Source organism: Tetrao urogallus (genome assembly GCF_951394365.1).
Source record: "Tetrao urogallus genome assembly, chromosome: 7".
Classification (NCBI taxonomy): domain Eukaryota; kingdom Metazoa; phylum Chordata; class Aves; order Galliformes; family Phasianidae; genus Tetrao; species Tetrao urogallus.
The window spans coordinates 34,536,616-34,553,122 of record NC_136820.1 but is presented as its reverse complement, the minus strand read 5'-3'; positions in this window follow the sequence as shown (position 1 = coordinate 34,553,122).

The window sequence follows — 16,507 nt, the reverse complement described above, 5'->3', positions numbered from 1 at the left end:
CCATGCATAGTGCAGCAGCTTCTTTTGTCCGAGTATTTAATGTGGTGGCAGTGAGAGATTTTGGACTGCAGGCGTTGACTTCAGTAATGCATGCCCTGAAGAGCTGCATCCCTCCAAGGTTAAGGTATTGTTTTAAAATGATCTCTTTACTCATATGGGACAGTGTCCCCTATGCACAATACAGTCAAGGCAAAAATGCTCTCCCTGAACAATATGCATCCTAAAAATGCCTATATTTATAAGCTAAAAAACATCAAATGATTTAGAATTGCGTAAATTCAGTTTTACAGTGTTGGTTTACGCTCAGCATCAGACACAGCCTCTGCTTTACCAAGGAGCCTGAAGGGCACCAGACGTTTCTAAGATTGCGGAAACTATAGCAAATGTGTTAATCTCTACCGAGCACAAGCTGTGCTAAAATGTTCTCTGTCTCTCTCTCTGCTACCCTCTAGTGAGCAAGCAAACATGAAAGGTGAGATTCCAGTGCCTTTGCATAAGGACATTGTTAAGCAACTCTGGAATTTTCCACTTTCAGTCTAAAATATTCACCTCTGTCAGTATGACATTGGGCTATTATTTTCTTCTGATTCTATCACTTGAAATGTTTAAGAAACATAGCTTGAAATGTTTGAAACTGCAAACTGTATTTAAAGAAAAGTTTTTAATACGATTATTGGACTGTCCTGACCTTAGGTTTTTCTTTCTCTAAATGCAGGACATTTTTATTTTTCCTGTCAGTGATAATCATTGTTTAGTAGTTTAAAGATTTTATTTTTGTTGTTGTAATAGTTTGCTTTGAACAATTTTAAGTGTTTTTCTCACTGAGGATCTATGGGTCTTCCTTTTTTATGGAATGAGGATGGGGACGCAGGAAAACTAAGCAGTGGAAAACTTAGCAAGTTGTCTGTAGCTTGCTATCCCCTGCCAGACACAAGAAACAGGTATTTATTTGAGAAAGGCAACGTTCAGGACAGACTGTGAAGGTTACTGCTCTATTACTGTTTGTTGCTCCTCTACACCACTTCAAGCTTCTTTCCTATCTCTTTCTGAGGAATTAAACAGATGGCAAACAGAAGTCAGTGCCAGTGTAACTCACCATCTGGCTAATAGATGCATTTTTGCATAGGCTCATTAGCATGCTCGTTCCATCTCAAATCCTCCATAACAGTTTCATCTCTGTCTGTATCTTCTCCATAACATGGTAAATAGATGCAAAACACATATACAAAGCTGCAGTTCATGCAGAACATAATCATGGCTTTTAACTAACCAAAACATCAGAAGTGGGACCAGACCCAACCAGTCCTCCTGAGCATCAGCTGCATTTGCTGTCTACTCCACTTTTATTATTAGTATTATATTCTGATTTAATATTTGCCTTTAATTTACCACTGGCACATTGTTTATCTGATGCACATACTGTAAGAGGAAGCAATTGTTAACTTCAAAATCTTTTAATATATAGATATATATAATTGAGAGGAGAAAACAAATCATCAGGAAAAAAAAATTGCATCACAACTTCAGCTTCTTTGAGGTATGGCTTGGCTGGTTTTGCTGATTGTAATTACTCTGAGATTCCCAAAAGTAGGAACAAGAATGACAGGGCCAGTTTTTGTCCATTCAATAGCGTTAGGGCAGCTCATCAAGAACCTTTTTTCTTTTCTCCTTGACTAATCCTGTCACTATTTAATAATATCGGTCAGAAAGTTCAAAACTTGAGTTATTTAAAGCTCAGCAAATTGCAGCTCAGAACTGCCAGTGTCACAACAGCCTAACAGACAAAGAAACACAATGACAAATTAAAAAACACATGGGCCAGACTGAGAACAGGATTCATCAACCACCAAGTGGATGCGAGAAACATCAGTCTCGTGCACTGCACCAATTCAGGACATATTAGTGTCCCTCCTCAGTATTTGTGAATAATCAAATTTAAATGGAAATGGGAGACATTTGGGGAGTGAGAAAATCTAGTAATGCTCACTAATGCATAACCTACAAGCATTTTAACATAATTTGAGCAAATAATTAAAAGCATGATACTGTAAGGCCAAATCCTGGAGGAACAACAGCAAAACTAGACTGAAGCTTGCACAGGATGTTCCAGCAGCAAAAGCACTGCCTGCTCTACAGCCCAGACAGGGCTCTTCAGCCATCCCAGATTTAAGATTGGTGTACTTTGCTGCTCTTCCAGGGAAGAGAGGCAAGCTACAGGAGACAGACAAGGTTATCACTGAACTGGAATGAGAAGGCCCATTATCTTTATGATGGCTTATGTAGCCACATGGCTATGAGTAAATGAAAAAGGTAGCAAAAAGTGGAAAGAAAATGAGTGTGAAAGCAGCGGTAACAGGGAAGAAAAAAGCAGCAAGTAAGAAGAGAAAAGAAATTGGTAGAGATAGGGAAAATTTGTAGGTGCACAAAAGAAGCTGTTTGTACAAGGAAAAAGGAGTAAAGACCAAAGTTTAGAAATGCCCAATAATTTTTTAAAGAGTTTCAAGTACACTAAAGCTACAGTGCAGATTTTTTAATCTGGATTCATCCAGAAGTAAATACAGTTTACAACTGGCTTTCAGAGAGCCAGACTTATATTTTCTTTGGCAAAAATTCAGATATGAATAGAAATACCACTTAAGGACATATAACTCCTGCCCACCCACCAGCAAGATTACCACTTCAGTAGAGGCTTGGAGGCTTTTGCCTCAAGTTCATTTGAAAAGACTATCATTACCCTTTTATACTTGCACACTGACTTGAAAGCTTAATGGTTGGGCTTAAGACTACTGAGTTACTTTCATGAATTTAAGAACTGAAATGTTTATTTTTAAAGTATAAAATTAGACAGAGTTATGCTGACTCTGAGAAGAGATGGCCAGGTTCAGACCTTTCCACAGGATTTTGAAAGCCACCAACTGATGGTGTTTTTATCATAGGTACTTAGCGCTACCTTAATATTATCCTATACATTTCAGAATTCCCATCTTATCCACTGGCAAAGCACTTCAGCTTTTAAAATGCTGTTCTCAACACAATGATGCATTGCTTAATCCCACACTGGACGAATTCCATGTTCAGGAACAAACTCAAATCTAAGCACAACTTGCAATTGTCAAACACAGTGAGAAGAAAAAAAAAAGAAAAAAAAAGTGTAATTCTACATTTCTGGCCTCTTTTCTAGTACCAGCAGTTTATGTTTACACAGTCCTTCTCCAATCCATTGTGTTCCTACATCTGATCTGTACCCCATGACTGTTGGCCTCGCAGTGTTCTTCAGCAGAAGATGACAGAAGATAGCATGAGAGCAATGGTTAAGAGTCCAATTTTTCTCATCTCTGGGTTGCAACTCTCTCACAGCAAGTTCCTCTCAGCAAGCATTGTCCCTCCTGTAACACAGTGGTATTAGGACATAAGGTCCAGAGCCGTACCAAGGCCTGAGGGCAGTAAATCGAAAGTTCCTGAAGACTGGAAAAAAAAATCCACAAGAATTGTGTGCACAACAACTTGGAAGCTTTTGTGGAAAACATAATCCACCCTGCTGAGAATAAAGCCTGCCTGCATAGAGACCCCCAGGGCAGTCTGAACATTGCTCTGTCCTCCTCCTCAGGAAGGTACCTGAGAGAGATTCCAAGAGTTAAGTCATCCCAAGTGCATCTCCTGGCATTGTGAATCTGGACCCATTAAAAGTAGTCACCAAATAAAATACTGGGACAGAGGCAGTACCTACAAAATAAGACCAGAGAGTACAAATCCTTCTAGGAGCTGGTGGCATGTGATTAATGCTGGGGTGATGCACAATTGCAGGACCTTCACTAAGGATCATGAATTTGTAAATCAACAAGTTTAATCAACTGGCATGTGTTCATAAGACAAAATTCCAGAAAGGATTGCTTAATGAGCTCAAGTGGGAGATTATAGTCATATGGAATATTTTGACATGCCCAACCCAGGTGGGGACCAGAACAAATACAACAGGATAATTGCTATCCTATTAACATATAATGTAATGCTATTTTACTCTGCACCACTTAGATAGCCTGATAACACTAAAGACATGAAGCAACAATTCAATTAATTATTTCAACAGTTGAACAGTATAGATCTCATTAAAGATTTTCTGGAACTGAGATTCATCTCAGTGGAAAATTCCACTTGGCTTGTTTTGTTTGTTTTTAAGCAACATTATCCCAATCCAGGATTAACAGAAATGTTTCACTTGCAGGAAATGTACAATTAAAAATGATTTCAGGTAAGTTAAAGCACTGTGCATGGTAAAAATGAAGTGCTTATTTCAGATGATTCTTGCTTCATTGTGCACATGAACAAAATTCGAAAGTAATACAGAAATAGAATCAATGTGAAACTGAAGCTTTCCCTGTAGCAAGATGCACTGTTATCTCCCTTTTTGCTGCTCTGCCATTCAACAAAAAAAAAAATAAAATTGAAGTATCACTAAAATCTCATTTTTCCAGCAGGGGAAACATAATTTTGACGAAATTGAATTTTCCAGAAGAAAAATATCAGCATGAATAAAAGTAAGCACCACTTTTTCCAAAGCCATTCCTATGGCAGTGCCAAGAAGTATGCGGTGCTTTTTTATCAGGCAGCTCAATTACCACCTTTGGCGTACTGTCTCCTAATTCCACACAACCCGTCAGAGCAAACAGAAAGCATATTGCCTACCTTTGTCTAAGCTCATTCCTAGCTTCCTGATTCTGACTGGGGCAAAACTACCTAAGCCATCTGGAAACATTATGATTATCCATTTGCAGAGGGAAGTCTGGCGGTTCTTTCCATCTAATCCCTCAGAACAGCATATGAACCATTACGCAGCTCAAGTAATCTGAATGTTGTTTTAGAATACAATAAACCAAACTCAGAACCACTCCAGACAGAAGATCTGACAAAAGTCACACCCAGAGACTCTCATACATTCGCTGCCCATCAGGGTGGGCACAGAATCCATCCCAAGCTAGCTCTGGTTATTACCACCCCAAACCTGTGTGACCAGCCCAGCAGCCACCCAGCTCCTGCAGCTCAAAATGCTGAGCTCCAGTAGCTCGAAACCTCAGCAGTTACCAACAGAAAGAAAAGTCCAAATGCTGCAGTTCCTTCTCACCATAAAACAATCATTCTTCAGGTACCTGTATTGTACTAGCAACACTGCATGTGGCACACGTAGATCTCTAAGTCTCTACTGGCTTTTAAATGACAGACTGAACTGATTTGTCTGTACAACTCCTCCTATATTTTAAGTAAGCCAGGATAAACTTTATATTCTCAGGCTGCTGGAGGATGGTGTAAAATTGCACCTTTCTCTGGCAATATAAGCTTTCTCTGCTGCCCATCGCTATTACCAAAAGCCTTCATAGGAAAAATGAGGAGTCCTTTTATTGCCTAAGAGCAGTTTAGAGCATACAGTAAACATCTCCACTCCACAGCACACAATCCCAGAAAGACTTAGGTTGGCAGGGACCTCTGGCCCAACACCTGCACCAGCAGTCTACCCAGGCCCATGGCCAGGCAGTTTTTGGGACTCTCCAAGAATGAGACTCCATAGAGACTCCACCTTCTATTGAGAAGAGCACCTAATCCCCACAGATTGCTGCTGTCCACCACTGACATTTCAGAAAATAAAAATAACCATAACCATGTTCAAGTATGTCATGCACTTACTGTAGTTTTGGAAACATTTCCAGGGTTATCCTAGGAGGAACTCCACAGCACCTATCACCTATCACTCAAGAAGGGAGGAACACCACTGGGATGAAATGTGCACAGGCACATTATGGGAGGACTCAGACACTCCTCCTTGTTTCACTGGCATGGAGCAACTTCCAGTTGCAAGCCAGCCCCTTCACAAACTGGTCTGTGCCTTTAAGGGTGCGCCAGGAAATTAAAGATGGGTCATTGGCTTTTGTTGCGGCAACATGCTTGTATGTATTTTTAAATAATACATACGATCATAAAGCATACAGTGCATGGGTTTCTCTGTTACATAAATGTAAATAAAATATCATGAATACACAGCACAGAAACCTTTCTCCTCGGGCATTCAGCTTCCTGTACTCTTAAACATGCCCTGTTAACTCATGGATGTTGTATTGCAACCTTTTTCTGAAATAACTGTAAGAAATACACATACTCACACCACTAAAAAGAGAATATTTAAGCTTAAATTAGGAGTAGAAAAATTAAAAGACATCTTATGTAGACAGTTACAAAATTCCTTACAAGGTAGCCTGGCACATGACTCCTTTAAGAAAAAAAAAAAAAATCTCTTGACCTTCATGAACTGTTTATAACCAGATTTGTTCAAAAACAGACTTTAATTAGCATTAGACAATTAGTTAAAAACAATTGTGAAAACAGCTTTTAATTCAACTATACTTTCCTTGGATCATTAATTCAGGTCCAGAAACTACTCAGGAGGTAAATTCAGTTCTTACCTTATCACATAGACTAAGATGTGGAAACCCTTTTCCTGGGTTCCACCAGGCCAGGAAGTCCCCTAACCTCCTACACTGATTGAAATCTTCAGTCTTGCTCATCTTTTTCCACATAAAATGCACTGGAAACATTGAGAAACTGAAAAAGCAGCCTATCAGATGGATGCAGCAGGGATTGCTGCAACACTGCATCCTGCAGGGGATGAGGACGACTAAAGTTTATTGTGGCCAGAGACAAATCACAGTGCTTCAGAGCACAGAGAGAGTACCAGTATTCAGATAATACTGACAACTAATGCTGAGTATACTGGGACCACCAGGCAGCCCTTCTAGCCCTCCTCACTTTCTGCTCCGTGACTTCTTACTGCATCTCTTTGCCATATAATACAATACCTCACTTTCGAGATTCAAAGGGGATTTTTGGAGAGTAACTAAGAAGGGTCCAAGTGGCAGAACCACATGCACAGATCTGTGTTTCTACACCTATTTTTGTGCTCCTGAAACTCCATACAGCTCTACCCAGGAGCAGCCTCTAGAGGCCAGCCCCACTCCTTATGTAACAGAAGTTTGTAGTATGCAATAAAACCAGCCCCAAACGATGACTGGGCAAAATTCATCATCTGTGCAATTCTACTTAGGACAGGGTCCTGCAATTATCCACCACGCACTCCTGACCATGCTGTGCATCTCCATTCTCTCCTTCCTTCTACATGGGAAAGGAATAAAGCATTTGAAAAATAGCAAGTGATCTGCCTAAGTTATTAATATCTCTGAATGTACTGTGTTCAGTTCATTACTCTTTGTTGCTTCACTCTGATTTCAGAGGAGTATTTGCTCACTCACTGTGCAAAGTCAAATATTACAAAAGAAAATTCTGCACATTCCTTAATTAAAATTAATTATGCTTTTGTAAGCTTGTAGTCTGGTGTATCACAGGTATTTTGGAATGAACTTTAATATCAAAAACCATTATAGGTAAAATTTTGCATGCAGCACTAGCAAATTCTGCATAGAACTTCTGTTAAAAATGATACAGATTAGTCAAAAAGCTTCTAATCAAACAAAAAAGCTCAACATTCCCCCACACACACACCACTCACACCATTATTTCTCATAAATGTAGCCAGTTTATGTATATCGTAATATACCATCATATCAAACGATGACATGTACACAGAATGGATTCTCATTTTTTTGTTGCATAATTAATTTATGTTTAGATAGAAGTATCCATCCATAAACAGAATAGTGTATCACATACAGGTTTCATATTCCTACTGTTATGAATTCAGTGAGGAACCAAAATCACACACTGATGAAATTACTTTCCCAAGGTTATGCAGGAAGTGCCTGGTAGAAATGGGAATCAACTCTTAAATCATCAGAGGCCACATAAGCAGAAAAATCAAACTTCTACTCTCTTGGAGCTAGAAAGAAAAATTTAAATCAAATTCCTGTCTTGATCTACGAGAAGTGTAAAATTATATACTGCATGCATTACACGACTAATTTACTTGCAGCCATACATCTTTTCTGCTAATCCTGACAGTACGTAGTATTTGGGTTCAGAATTGTCACATACTAGCTCCCTTCTCTAAAACCGGTCCAGCTGTCAGTTTACAACTCATTAAAGTCCAAGCCCAGTATCAGCACCTGGGTAATATTAGCTCTTTGTGCCCCACTTACAGATAGAAGGCTTCTAATGAGATTAAATGAAAAAACAAGTCAACTAAATATGGCAACTCTCTTGAGTATCTTAAAGTATCTCTTCACACCCAGGTAAAAAGTTTGCCTGGGTCTCACAGTTTAACACTGAGGAAATATCTTACTGGCCACAAGAGTTTGTGGTTTACTTTGGCCATGCAATAATGGAAAAAGAAGAACAATAAATAAAAGCTCATTTGTCTCCACCTTTATCAGTATTGTAGAGTATGTTAAAATAAAGTAAACCTGATCTGAGTAAACCTTCTTCTGTCAAATACTACGAATGGCTTCTCTGCACTGAAATGTTTAACCAATTCTTGCTAAGCAATTTGCAAGGAAAGCAGAAGTATCTCTCATGTGTTGTGTAAGGATCATTGCCTTTTCAAGCCGCCTTAGGAAAGGGTCAGAATGGGAAGTGGCTCCTGCAAGACTTGCTTGAGCCCAAGTAATCAGATTGTGCTTTCTCTTGGTGTCACTGAAGATAATAAATGTGATGGCGCTAGTCCCTTCCTTGTTCATCAATGTCAAAAGATCTCCATATAAATGCAAACAATTCACAGTTGTATTTCATGAGCTCCTGAACTGAGAGATCCAACAGGCAAATAAGACTTGTGCTGCATGAATTCAGTTCTACTATAAGGAATATATATATATATATAATATATACATAAGTATATATTTATATATATATCTCTCTCTATCAACATGAAACAAAACATACCTGACCAACGTACTACATGTATCTGAAAGGAATGCAGCCAAACTTTGTTGTGAAAACTTTAGTCTCTTTTGTCTAAATGACAAAAGAAAAAAGACTACTAGAAATAAAGGGATTTGAAGTAATTTTTAAGCACATCTGTATTTAAACTCCAAATCAGATAAGCCATAAGCATGTACATAATGGTAAGTTCTGCAATCAAATGCTACTTAATTCCTCAGACACAGACCTACTTACAAAGTTTTTACTACTAATGCATCAAAATCCAAATAACAAGCTTCAAAACTGACACAAAGAAATATTAATTCCTGTTTACAGAGCATTTTAAGGCAAATTTAACCTACATATCAAACTATATACTCAAGACAAACACCTCTTTCTGGCACTGGGCAAACACATTCCTAGACTTTGGCCAGCACAGTTGGGTGTTGCTGTAGGAGTGACCTGTCCTAATGTTCCCCAGGGACATGCTGAACATTCTGGCTATGAGTCTTGAGGCAGACAATGAAAGTAAATAATTTGCTGTGTTTCCCACTATCAAAGTCAGATCAACTTGAACATCACTTAGGTTGATGCTACTTAGACAACAGATACTCAAAGACGAAAAGGAATGTGAGAATTTGTCACATTCACTCCCTTCCGTTCTCCCAGCTTCTGTATGTCCAAATTACTCCCACTTACACTATTCCCACATCAGTGGAAATCAAAGATGACACTTGAATTAGGATGCTTCCTGTTAACCTACTCCCACCTACTCTCTGGCATAGCATCTGTGGCAGTCTTCATCGGCTGTGAATTCTTGAGTAGGCTTAGGAGAAGCTTTCTCTTACCATGCATTCATTCATAACACAAATGTTAGGTGAGAAAGTGTTGAAAGTTCTTAAAGCGTTATCAACTTAAAAATCTCCACAGGAGCATATTCTTAATAACATATTCTAAAACTTAAAGATTAATCTCTGTTAGAGCAGATCTTCATCTTCTGTAGTTCTGTAGCTCTGTAGTTCAGTTCTGCAGCTTCTTGCTGCAACTGATTGGAAGTCATCCATCAAACGAATTCAGTTTTGAATGTCACAGTACTTATTTTCTAATTTTTCCTGGACATCAGTCCACTGTACTGAAAAAAGTTAGAAGGTAATTTTTAATTAAAGAGCTGACCAAGACAACTTCCCCGATCTCCTGATTTGCATCGGTTAAAGCCAGAACAATTAACAACTCATGCAGTTTGTCCAAAATTCTGCCTGTCTGAATATCACAGCCTTTCTCTAAAGGCTCTGGCTCTCTGCAGCAGATGAGATGCTCCTACAAAACTATCTCAGACAGCCCATGTCACCACTTAGGAAGTCAGCTAGGAGAGGGCTGCTTCTTTCCTAAAGGGAGGACAGGGCAGGAAGCTGAATGAATGTAGGTCAGAAAGCTTCCATTTCCCCAGACCCAGCAGGCCACCCTGTCCTCAGGTTGTGAGTTCAGGCACAGTCACGTCTGGAGCTCCAGCAGTCCATGCTATGTGAGGGCTCCAACTTAAGGCAGGAACAGCACATCAGAGCCCCATTTTCATCTACATTCACATTCTGAAGTGCTACTTTTACTGACTTTAAGCTAATGCCAAATTCAGAAACTATGATCCTTTCAAAAGTGCCAAAGAGTTAATTTATATCTGGCCATAGTTTTATAAATTCCTTAAAATTCTCAACTTGGAGCTGATTCCAACATTAATTGCCTAAAGATTCAGCCAAATTGCTTCTCTGCTCCCAAGTCAGAGAGTAGAAAACTAGGCTGATACATCTCAAGGTTTGCAAATATAATTGCTTTGGCATCCATAGCTCTGAAGTACTGACAGTTCTTCATAATATCCAATCTTCTTGAATATTCAGAAGTTAGACTTCAGAGATCACTGACATTGATGTAGTTTTCCTTCTTTTTCCTTCTTTTTTTCTTTTCCTTGTAATTTGTTTAGCTCTTTTACTCTTCAAACTGCACTCTGTGCACGCTTTCTTACTAAATATCCTTAGCTCATTGCTATTTTCTTCTACTAAACATTAGCTATTTTGATGCAGAAATATATATATATATGTACATATATTACATACATATATATACAGAGAGAGAAAGAGAAAGCTCGTCAATGAAATGTTACGAAGTCAGTCAGTATAGGTAACAAGAGGCAGACATAGAAAGGGAGATAATCTTTACTTTTAACTGCCGTTTTCAAAGTAATTAGCTTTCTAGTTCACTGACATTCCTTAAATACTACTTCTCCATACTCCAAGGCAGCTTCCAGAGATGTTTCCCCTCTCTTTATTTAGCAGTTGTACATAAACTATGGACATCAGTATCCTTTGATTAGGATTTTACTTGAAACCTATAGCAAATATGCCTACATTACATTTATTAAACTATTCTTCATCCTTTTGTAAATAATTGCTGCTAATCATAAACAGGACACATCCCTGTTTTTTAAACAGTAAAAGATTCAAGAATGGTTAACAAGCACCTAAAAATGGACATTTGTATACACGTATTTGTGTTCAGATACAAATAGTGCAGCTATCTGACAATTTTGACCACTGTAATTTCCTAAGAATAGTAAAACACAACAGAACATCTTAAATGAAATCACAAAACTGTTAAAAATCTGCAAGAAACAAAAATTCTGAGGCTACCAAGTCTCACATTTTCTACAGGAATATACATAGATATATATGTGGGGTATACAAAAGCAATGCTTCCTATTTATTTACATTGGCCCACAATGCCAGAGGTGAATTTTGGTGGTATGGCAATAGAAATGGAACCTTCCCACCAATTTTTTTTTTACGTGTTGTTGCTGTGTGGTAGATGGCAGCAGAGGGGCAGTCTGACAGAGTAGTGTCTGACATGAAAGCACATAGGAAACAAAAGGGTGAAACTGAATTCTTCCATGTAGAAAAAATGGCACTCATTGATATTCACTGATGCTTGCTGAACGTTTCCAAAGAGCAAACACAGAATGTGAGCACAGTGAGGCAGTGGAACACGCATTTCAGCAGCAGCAACAGCCATGTGATAGACAAGCCATGTTCCGGACGGTCATGCAGATTGTTAGGAACCTGGCATGCAGGCACTTGTTCATCACTGATGAAAATGCATAAAGGCGGTGACTATACTGAAAAACAGTTTTGTAGCTGAGAATTTGCTCTATCAAATGGTGTTATGTGCTCTTTATATCTGTTGTAACTTCTACAGAAATAAACAGGAGGCATTAATTTTGGAACAACCTACGCATTTGAAGATCAAGTCCTGGTCTTCTTTTCCTTAACCTACTCTACCCACACTTAACAAAGCTCTGATTTCCTAAGCGTTCTCCCACTTGACAAGTTAAAATAGTTTCTAAGAGCTTAGTTTACAGCGGAGCACCTGTTACTTCTTAACATGACTGGAAGCAGTTTCCTAAACTGTGTCATTATCCCAACAAGTCTTCAGGGATAGGGATGAGCAAGATTCACAATGTTATCTGCAGTACTCCATTTCTGCAAGTTATTTGAGCAACTAATATCAGTGGGGGAAAAATAAAATCTACTTTTTATTTGGTGTTATCTTTTCCCCATGTTTTCCATAGCAAACAAAGTCATTGCCTTTGTTCATTTGTAGAAAACCTGTCATGTATCTTTGGCATCATCTTCTCAAAATGTACTGGCGTTAATTTTATGTTCCCACTGAAGGCTTTTCACTTAGCTGTCTCTAAATATTGCTGTTAGAAGGTTCTTCTCCCTTATTATATGTTTAATCTTCTATCACTCTACCTCCACTAAGTTTTACAAGGTTATTGTAAAATATGTCAGAAATGAAAAAAAGGAAATTTTGTCAGATTAGTTATAAAATGATTACAAGTTTCACAAGATCTTTTTTTCCAATTTATTTTACTCAGTGTCACTTTATTAAAAATGACATCGATTACATGTCTTACTGTTTCAGTAAGTGGAGAAATCTGCAGCATTAGAAAAAACACACTTTTTTTTCCTCTTTGAAAATGAACTGCAGAATTACTCTGAACATCTGAGTGTAAAAGGGATGTTTCTGTGCTGTACAAGTAGCTTAGCTATGGTTCTTTTGCATTCATTTTTATTGTTTCTACAAACTAAATATAAATAATAAAAAATCAAACTGCTTCTTTGCCATGTACTACAGGCATGCTAAAAACAGAAAATTGGCTTCTGCTTCAGCTCTTGACTGAACTAGTGTATTTGTTTCAAAATGGAAAGGTGAGCCAGTGCTTAGGAGAGAATTACCATCAGAGCACTATGATTATGATTAAGATCTGAAAAATTATCAGAAGTTACAGTCAAGGGTTAATTTGGGGCTAGCATTTGGGTAGAAATGAGCAAGTTGTTTTGGGACATATCCCAGGGTGCAGGTGCTCTAATCTGTTTTTTGGGTACATCAGTGGGATTGTGCAGCACCCACTGCCATCCAGGAACACTTCTGGCTCTTATGCCTTCAAGGCAGTGTATCATTATCTAATACTAAAAGGTTCTCTATTGACGCAAAGCTTGAGATGTGCTTAAGGTGACCGCACTCAGGCCTGGGCAGATGATTTGCTTTGGCTCTGGGCATGGCTCTGCATGGCTGAATGCAGATCCTCTCTATAGCAAGCAGAGCGTGCAGACCTCCTGGAGACACTGCTCGTAGTGCAGCAGAAGACCTTCATTGTGTGATTTCTAAATGGTGCTGCTGGGAAGTTCCACACACAGAAAACCCATGTAAGTAAACATGCCTGCTCAGCCCAAAGCCCAGCAACAAACAGATTCTCATACAAAAAATCTGTTTCCTGTGTTTACCTTCTAAATTTGAAGAAAAGGATGTTTCCACAGCTTCATAATATGCCCAGAGAGAAGGCTGACAGCTTCCAGTCAGCCATCAACCAACTCAAAACCCCTAATCCTATCTACTTCCAAAGAACACCTGTGTAATTTTGACTTACAATATCCCAATTTATACTACAATAACAAATAAAATTCCACTGCTAAGTTTGATTTGCAAGGCTAAAACACATCCTTTGCCACATCTTTAAACTTACTGAGGCCAATAAAATCTTAAAGTGTGAATTAATGATATTTTTCAGGCTACAAAGTAGAATTACATTTAAAATTTTATTCTCTGGTTTTGGGAAACATAAAGAACAAAACATAGTAAATAAAATGGAAAATGAAGTATGGATTCAAGCCCTAGTCAGCTTCATTTTTTTTTTCCCCATGTAACATTATTTCTATCATATTTAAGCTAATAACATAGATGTAAACTGTGAATAAAATAAATACTGTTCTTATAAATTAGGTGATAATATATCAAACTTACTAGCAGAAAGCAGCTTACGTGTACAGAAATCTGATAATATGATAAATTAGGTAAAGTAGGTGAAAGAGATTTTGATGCAATACAGAAGGATTCCTTGACCCAATTACTATCACCAGCAAGCTTTAACATTTTTCTCCCCAGTTATTTATTTGTTTCACAGCATGGGATCAATCAATTTCTCTCCTGTTGACAGGGGAATATATATTTCTTTCTTTCACATAAATACTCTTAAATGTTAACAATTATCTAGCACTTGATTAAGTATATACACACACACACTACATATATTATATATATATTATCTTGAGCAACAAAGTGAATGGGGAAAAAAAAGAAAAAGAAAACCAACAGTAACTGCTAAAGAGGTTTCTGGAAACCATCCAAACACAAAAGCATGAACCACTGACATGGAGCTAAAGCACAAAAATAATTAACCATGATCAGCAATAAAAAACAGGCAAAAAGTTACTGACAGGAGAAATAAGTGATGTCCCCTTGCCATTTAGCTCAACCACTGCAACACCCTCCAGGCTGCTCAGAGTCCTCTTTCCCAAGAGGAAATGGAATTCCCAAATGGAGATTTACTCCATAATCTTCCATGTTGAGTCCAACCCAGGATGCACTGTTCATCCATTGGACACTGAGTCCCAAACCAAGCAAGAGACTGCAGCAGCATTCCTAACACCTGCCCTGTCCAACAACCTTTGTGGTTGGCTGCTCAGTGGATCCAGCAGCCTAGAGCTGCATAGGAAACTTCCCTTCCTGATCTGAAGGAACGGTAGTCTCTTCTGTGCCTCCTCTCCTGTGCACACACAGTCCTTCTCAGCACTCCTCTTGTTCATTAAGTATTCAAAATGGTGAACAAAAATGCTTCTCAAATAAAATGCTATGTTTCTCACTAAGTTCACTACAGGACATCCCACAGCTTTGTGGCTAGGTTCATGCCAAAGAGGTGGCACACGTACTCTTAGAGGCACCCAGAAGAGTTACATGAATGTAGCTAGATCTACAACTCAAGTAAAATCTATACATGCTCTGACTCATGGAAGGCAGAGTTGATGTAAGTGTATCAGAGTTAGGGTGACAAGAGCATACCAACAGCAAAACAGGCTTCACACAAAGGATTTTGTCTCAGCTGTTCATGCAGTATATTAACTCACTTAGAAATCTTTCCTTCTGTGCCTATTCGGCAGAGAAAGCATGTGAAAATAAAGCCAGGAGAAATGATCCCGCAAGGAAGACAAGCACAGCCCCCAGCTATTACAGGCACCGGAGTCAGCAGGCATGACCCAAGCTGCCATGTGAGAGAACAGACAGCGTAAATCACCTTCGCTCCCTGTTTACAGTAAATCACTCTCACCCATCTTGACCTTCCACAAATTTGTTTTGCAGAGTTATTCAGCAAGTAATCTAATATGAGCAAGCCAAGGAACAGGCATACTTGCATATACAAATAGCTCTCTAGAAAAGCAATCTAATTTTACTTTTGCTAGTTAGTAGTCTTGCTCAGACAGATCAGCCTCCAAACAAATATTGAACCTGACATAAAAAAAACCCAGAAGGTTAAAATAATGGCAAAGTTCCTTATGCCCATCATGGAGGTCAAAAACATTTCTGTGTCACAAAGCTACCAGCTGATGCCAACACAACTTGTACCTAACCATCCTTGAAACATTTACTGGGCTAAAGTTTCAGCATCATGATTCTATGTATGTATTAAACAAGATGTTACAGCAGTTCATCACAACCTTCTCTCTGCTTCGTAAAAGAATGTGAAACACAGGAAATGAGAGGCCAATTGCTTTTCTCTCGCTAGATGAATATGTGAGACACCAAGGTTGTATAACAAATGCGCAGTATTTGTCCTCTATAAATCAGTATTTACAGATTCGCAATTTGAGTACTCTGAAGTGGCAGAGATGTTCTGAGGTAACATATACTGAATTTGCAAATCAGTCTAAAACTGCATCTATTAACAGGCACATCCAGATATTCACAGAATCACAAGGTTGGAAGGGACCTCAAGGATCATGAATCTCCAACCCCCCTGCCACCTGCAGGGCCACCAATTCCACATTTAATACCAGACCAGGTTGCCCAGGGCCCCATCCAATCTGGCCTTGAACACCTCCAGGGATGGGGTATATTCACCTTTAGAAGGACTTCATGCTTCCGAACCTCTCCCATCTTTCATCATTACGCAGTGACTTTTTAATAGCAATTTGTTATGAAACAAAAACAGCTGTTGAGTAAAACAATTCTTCCACAAATATTCCTATTAAGTACAAATCTCACCAGCTGGGAC